Below are 7875 nucleotides of genomic sequence, written 5' to 3' on the forward strand. Positions count from 1 at the left end.
TTTCTATCTCAGCAATTTCCAAAATTGTCTAGAAAATCGCCAATATATACATCATTTTTCTGATCACCAGCAACCTCCTAGCCTTTGCACTTGCTTCCTCAACTACTCTCAGTATGCATTTTACCTCATATTATCTGTTCCTGCTTTATTATCTTCTTTATGCAGCCTGGATTCCATGGTCCAGCATTCCAGTTACTCTCTTGGCCATCACTGAATTTCCTGAGTGGTTTATGTTTCACACTTGGCCTGGAAAAATCAGCATTTCTGGGTAAGCTCAGTAGCACTTGGCTGCGGAGTACATCCCGGGAAAAGGACAGTCATCAGGTTGAAATGGACCCTCAATATAGTCCAGTAATCCCAGTCTCTCTGATCAGTTTATATTTCCACCCTCTATATTAAATTGTTCTGTTAGACTACTTTTTAATAATCCATGTCATGGATTGTTGATTTTGTTCTAAAATATCTCTTAAACCCATAAACTTTTCTCCATCCTCACTATAGCTACCCCGGTATAATCCACCATAATCTCATGCTTGGATTACTATAGTGAGCTCCTATGTGGTTCCCAAATATCATCTCTTATTCCCTCCAAATACATCTTCTCTAGTGTATCCATGGTCATGTTTTAAGGCTCTTCTATGGCTTTCTCTTTTCTTTAACATACACTTCAAAATCTGCAAGGTGTCCTATGAGGCCTAGCAAAATATATCTTACTCTTTCTTTCTTTTTCTTTTTTCTTTCTCTTTCTTTCTTTCTTTCAAGAACTTTATTAATAGGTGCTTGCTGTTGGTTGACTCTTGAAAAAAATCAAGTTGGAAAATTTTTTTTTAAAGATCTTATTTTGAAGTAATCTCTATGCCTAATGTGAGGCTCAAACTCATAACCCTGAGATCAAGAGTCACATGCTCTACCAACTGAGCCAGCCAGGAACCCACAAGTTGTAAATTTTTATTACAAATTAAAAATGAAGGGTGTCTGGGTGGCTCAGTTGGTTGAGTGTCCAAGTCTTGATTTCGGCTCAGGTCATGATCCCAGGGTTGTGAGATCAAGCCCCACATCAGGCTCTGTGCTGAGCATGGATCCTGCTTAAGATTCTCTCTCTCTCTCCCTCTGCCCCCTCCCCTGCTTGTGTTCTCTCTATCTAAAATTTAAAAAAAAATTAGGGGAATGTGGGTGGTTCAGTTGTTTGGGTGTCCGACTTTGGCTCAGGTCATAATCTCGTGGTTCATGAGTTTGAACCCCGCATCAGGCTCACTGCTGTCAGCCTGTCAGCACAGAGCCTGTTTCAGATCCTCTGTCCTCCTCTCTATGCCCCTCCCCTGCTTGTGCTCTCCCAAAACTAAATGTTAAGAAAAAAAAAATTAAAAATGAGGTTCCTAAGTTTCTTAAGGTGACCAGATATGGAACAATTTAAAAAACTTTAAAGGTGTATTGAGAAAAACTAGGTTTTTTTTTTTTTTTTTAAACTACACTTGTCATTACCAAAAAGAGACATCTTTGGGTAAAAATAATCAAACCCCCATGCTGCATAGATAGTGCAGATAGTTCTATTTATGTAGTCAAGGGCAAAAAGGAAGCACTTAAGATCTTCAGCTCCAACCTTGCATTTACTTCTTATTGCTGGAATTTCATATTAATTTATTCTTGTTAGGTGAGTAAACCAGATGATAGTATAGATGATAAGCAGGTACTTACTCAGCCCTGATCTGCTCAACTTTGGGAGTCGATGAATTCTCAGCTTCTGGATTGACTGCTATTGCCTCTTTGCCATGGTGTGGTTTAGAGTTTTCTGGGTGTCTGCCTATGTTGAGGTGGCTGCTGGCATAGGGTCTTATCTTGATTTTCATTATCTTCTTCAAAGCCATCCTCTCTAGACTATCTTTGGGGAAGATAACTCCTGTGGAATCATGGTATATAACCCTGATACATATTCTGTCTTGCTGGTCTACCTTACTTTCCTGAACCTGGCTTGTCAGCTCCCTCTACCACTTCTCCCTGCACAGAAGGGTTGGAAGACAGTGGTTGATGCCAATAGGGTCCTCCCCCCCCCCCCCCCCCCCCCCCCCCGTAACTCTTGTTATTCTGGGACTTCTGCAGGTAATTGTGTGGAAGACTCCCTGGATGGATAGCATCGATAGTGGTTACCAACCAAAGCATATTTTCAGCCTTGAACTGGAGCTCTACCAGGGCCTGTGACATTTGCTGCCTCTGTACCCTTTCCTTGTCCTTCAACAATATCATATTCCACAGCCTCTCCATCTCCTATACTGTGAAGGTACTTCCTGGCATTATTCTTGTTCATAGCAGTCTTGTGTACAAATACATCTTCCTTGGTGTCATTCCTTTTGATGAAACTATATCCACTTGTTTGTTTGTTTGTTTCTTTCTTTCTTTTGTTTTTATTTTTAATTTCAGTTAGTTAACATACAGTGCAATATTAGTTTCAGGGGTAGAATTTAGTGGATTCAGTAATTCTGTACATCACCCAGTGCTCATCATGACAAGCACACTTCTTAATCCCCATCACCTATTTCACCCACTCCCACCCCCACCTCCCCTCTGGTAGCTATCAGTTTGTTCTCTACAATTGAGAGTCTATATCTTAGTTTACCTCTTTCACCCCCCCCCCTTCTTTGCTCATTTGTTTTTTTCCTTAAATTCCACTTATGAGTGAAATCATATGGTATTTATCTTTTTCTGACTTTTTGCTTAGCATAATACTCTCTAGCTCCAACTATGTCATTGCAATGGCAAAATGTCATTGTTTTTACAGCTAAATGGTATTCCATTGTATAAATGCATCACATCTTCTTTATCTGTTTCTTACATTGAACCATTTTACTGTTCCCCAAACCTTTGTTGCGATGATCTTGCCCCCACAGGCATGTACCACCTATGTGAGGTCACCTGGGCCCACTCCCTACACCCTGGCTGCTGCCAGTGGAGCCCAGCTTGGTGTCAGCAGTGCCGAGGGCAGGTGGCTGCTGGGTCCCAGCCTCACCACTCACAGTTGCAGTGATGGTGACTGGGGCAGCTGTGACCGCTGAGGTTCCCCCCAGTATGTGATGGTAACTAGGCCCACAGCAACTCATAGTTCTTCAGTTCTTTTTTTTTTTTTTTTTCATTTTATTTTACTGTTCCCTCCTCTCTCAAGCTTCAGGCACACTGGCCCAATGTTCATTTCTAGAATAGTTTCCATCTCAGATGATTGCATAGTCAGGTTCCATACCTCTTTTCTCCACACTAACCCCAGCCCTGTTGTCTTCTTTATTCGATTAACTCTTTCTCACTCTTTCTTACCAAGACGAATTGAAATGTTACTTCTTTAGGAAATTTCTCTTGCTTCTCCAGGCTATGTTACCCCCATTGTACATTTCTATTTCCCTCTGCCCCACTTGTGCTTTTCTTTCATAACGTTTGTCACAACCGTAAATACTTGTTCAACGTCTACCTTCCCCGCTGGACATAAGCTTTATAAAAGGAATAACTTTTATTCACCACTATTTCTTGAGGCCCTAACACAGTGAAGAGAACACAGTGATGGAATGTCTTCTGACTGCGTATTGGTGGGCGTGTGTCTCCAGTGGGCCATGATCAGGTATTCCATTGCCCTGGGAAACAGATCTTTCCCTAGTGCTTGGAAAATATTGTGTAAATAAATAGATTTTTCCCAACTTAACTTTTTCTGTGATTATTATTTTAAAACTTTGGCTTGATCCTCAGAAATACCTGTGTAATCCCCCAAATTAACAAAGAACTACTAATGAAATGTTAATAGAAAATTTGAAAATAGTTAATCACACATAGTTTTAGAGTTAGCCTTCCCCTCATTTATGTGGGCCTGTGTTTATGCTATATTTTTAAAATATTAAATGTGTATAATGTGTGAAATACATTTTCTGCTACTAAGAATATTCTTAGATTATGTAATACTCAGGAAACAACAGATGTTGGCAAGGATGTGGAGAAAGGGAAACACTTTTGCACTGCTGGTGGGAATGCAAACTGGTGCAGCTGCTCTGGAAAACAGTATGGAGGTTCCTCGAAAAATTAAAAATAGAGCTACCCTATAATCCAGTAGTTTCACTACTAGGTATTTATCCAAAGGATACAAAAATGATGATTCAAAGGGATACATGGACCCCAATGTTTATAGCAGCACTATCAACAAGAGCCAAATTATGGAAAAAGCCCAAATGTCCATTGACTGATGAATGGATAAAGAAGGTGTGGTGTGTATATAGAAAATGGAATATTACTTTGTGATCAAAAAGAATGAAATCTTACCATTTGAAATAATGTGGATAGGACTACAGTGTATTATGCTGAGTGAAATGAGTCAGAGAAAGACAAATGTATGATTTCACTCATATGTGGAATTTAAAGAACACAACAGATGAACGTAGAGGAAGAGAAAGAAAAAGAAGATAAAAACAGAGAAGGAAGCAAACCATAAGAAGCTCTTATTTTAATTTATTAATTTTTAAAAATTTATATCCAAGTTAGTTAGCATATAGTGCAATCATGATTTCAGTAGAATCCAATGATTCATCACCTGTATATAACACCCAGTGCTTACTCAGCAAGTGTCTTCCTTAATGCCCCTTGCCCAATTAGCCCATCCCCCCACCCAACACCCCTCCAGCAACTCTCAGTTTGTTCTCCATATTTATGAGTCTCTTCTGTTTTGTTCCCCTCCCTGTTTTTATATTATTTTTGTTTCCCTTCCCTTATGTTCATCTATTTTGTATCTTAAATCCCACATATGAGTGAAATCATGTGATATTTATCTTTCTCTGACAGACTCATTTCACTTAGCATAGTACACTCTAGTTCCATCCACGTTCTTGCAAATGGCAAGTTATCATTCTTTTTGATTGCGAGTAATATTCCATTGTGTGTGTGTGTGTGTGTGTGTGTGTATGTGTGTGTGTGTGGCATCTCTTGTTTCCCGAGTTATTCATTACATAATCTAAGAATATCTTAGTAGTAGAAAATGTGTTTCACACATTATACATATTTAATATTTTAAAAATATACCATAAACAGAGGCCCACATAAATGAGGGGAAGGCTTACTCTAAAACTATGTGTGATTAGCATATATATATATATACATATATATATATATATATATATATATATATATATATATATATCCACCACACGTTGTTTATCCATTCATCAGTTGATGAACATAATGCTGACATAAACGTGGGGATGCATGTGTCCCTGTGAAACAGCACTCCTGTATGCTTTGAATAAATATCTAGTAGTGCAATTGCTGAGTCGTAGGGTAGTTCTATCTTTAATTTTTTGAGGAACCTCCATACTGCTTTCTAGAGTGGCTGCACCAGTTTGCATTCCCATCAGCAGTGCAAAAGTGTTCCCCTTTCTCCACATCCTCACCAACATCTGTTGTTGCCTGAGTTGTTAATGTGAGCCATCTGACAGGTGTGAAGTGATCTCTCATTGTGGTTTTGATTTGTATTTCCCTGATGATGAGTGATGTTGAACATCTTTTCATGTGTCCGTTAGCCATCTGGATGTCTTCTTTGGAAAAGTGTCTATTCATGTCTTTTGCCCATTTCTTCACTAGATTATATTATTTTTTGGGTATTGAGTTTGATAAGTTCTTTATAGATTTTGGATACTAACCTTTTATCTGATATACCATTTGCAAATATCTTTTCCTATTGTATTGGTTAACTTTTCGTTTTGCTGATTGTTTCCTTTGCTGTGCAGAAGCTTTTTATTTTGATGAGGTCCTGATAGTTCATTTTTGCTTTTGTTTCCCTTGCCTCCAGAGACATTTTGAATAAGAAGTTGCTGCGAGCAAGATCAAAGAGGTTTTTGCCTGCTTTCTCCTCGAGGATTTTGATGGCTTCCTGTCTTACATTGAGGTCTTTCATCCATTTTGAGTTTATTTTTGTATATAGTGTAAGAAAGTGGGCCAGGTTCATTTTTCTACATGTTGCTGTCCAGTTTTCCCAGCACCACTTGCTGAAGAGACTGTCTTTAACCATTGGATATTCTTTCTTGCTTTGTCAAAGATTAGTTGGCCATATGTTTGTGGGTCCATTTCTGGGTTCTCTATTCTGTTCCACTGATCCAAGTGTCTGCTCTTGTGCCAGTTCCATACTGTCTTGATGATTACAGCTTTGTAGTATAGCTTGAAGTCTGAGATTGTGATGCCTCCTGCTTTGGTTTTCTTTTTCAAGATTACTTTGGTTATTCGGGGTCTTTTCTGGTTCCATACAAATTTTAGGATTATTTGTTCTAGCTCTGTGAAGAATACTGGCATTACTTTGATAGGGATTGCATTGAATATGTAGATTGCTTTGGGTAGTATCAACATTTTATCAATATTTGTTCTTCCTATCCGGGAACATGGAACCTTTTTCCATTTTTTTGGTGTCTTCTTCAATTTCTTTCATAAGCTTTCTATAGTTTTCAGTGTATAGATTTTTCACCTTTTGGTTAGATTTATTCCTAGGTACTTTATGGCTTTTGGTGTGACTGTAAATGGGATCGATTCCTTGATTTCTCTTTCTGTCGCTTTATTGTTGGTGTATAGGAATGCAACCGATTTCTGTGCATTGATTTATATCCTGCAACATTGCTGAATTCATGAATCAATTATAGCAGTTTTTTGGTAGAATCTTTTGGGTTTTCCATATACAGTATCATGTCATCTGTGAAGAGTGAAAGTTTGACCTTCTCCTGGCCGATTTGGATGCCTGAGGAGAGGATATTTTTAAAGATTATTTATTTATTTTTGAGAGAGATGTGAGGGGTGGGGACAAAGAGAGAGGAGAGAGAAAATCCCAAGCAGGTTCTGTGCTGTCAGTCCAGAGCCTGATGCAGGCTTGATCTTATGAACTGTGAAATCATGACCTGAGCCAAAACCAAGAGTTGGATGCTTAACCAGCTGAGCCACCCAGGTGCCCCAGCACCTATCTACTTTTGTTTGATTCCCTACTTTATCATAGCTTCACAACAGCTCCCAAAGTTGTATATTAGTGCAACTTATGCCACAAAGGAAAAGGAGGATGTGATAGATACTAACAGGGAACCACATTTTATAATGTATTTTAGTAGCATTCTGAGGACTGGAATTAGAAACATATTTGAGGATAATTCTTTTTAAGTAAAAAAAACTTATGAGTTGAGCTCTCAGGTAACAAATATTTTTTAAATATTTTTTTATCCAGTGATTTGAAAGAAATGAAAGGGGTGGAAGTTAGAAACCAGAAATGTGATAGATGTATTTTGTCTAAGGTACAAGAAGTCCTAGATATCAGAAGAAAAACACAAGCTGAAGAAAAGAATGCTTTTTAGTCTTAGAAACCAGAAGAATGATGTAACACGAGACTCTTAATGGTGATGACTAAGCCATGACTCTCAATGCATATGCCCAGAGAGCCCACTGATGGAAAGAACTAGTAATTATTAGTAATTTTGAAGTGACAGCATTGTTCTATATGCTTTATTTAAGATTGACTCATCTCATGCTTGTGAATGACCTCATGTGTATGTTATTTTTCCCATTTTTCAAATATAATTTAACCTGGAGACTTTAATAACTTACTCAAGATCACTCAGTTGTTGGTACAGCCAGAATAGTCTAACTGTAGTTAAACATGATGTTATATTGCCAATCTCATATTTATTTTTAGAGTCTTGCCTAAAATAGCAGACTAAGACTTCACTTTGACTGAAAAATATTCATGTTTTAGTTTGTCACATTCTAAGCAAATTCTTTTCAACAGATTTACTCGATTTCTGTTTTGCAGAATGGAAAAAGGATACTTTATATAGTTTTGGTTAAGAATCATCTACATTAGGGGCACTTGGGTGGCTCAGTCGGTTGAGC

At 38.1% G+C, this 7875-nt stretch overlaps 1 pseudogene; it reads right to left on the minus strand.

The window, feature by feature from the left end:
• Positions 1–1779: 1779 nt before the first annotated feature.
• Positions 1780–3092, minus strand: LOC121034702 (Y-box-binding protein 1-like; annotated as a pseudogene).
• Between the last annotated feature and the right edge of the window lie 4783 nt (positions 3093–7875).

Source organism: Herpailurus yagouaroundi, unplaced genomic scaffold, assembly GCF_014898765.1.
Source record: "Herpailurus yagouaroundi ecotype Mexico unplaced genomic scaffold, PumYag 28, whole genome shotgun sequence".
NCBI lineage: Eukaryota > Metazoa > Chordata > Mammalia > Carnivora > Felidae > Herpailurus > Herpailurus yagouaroundi.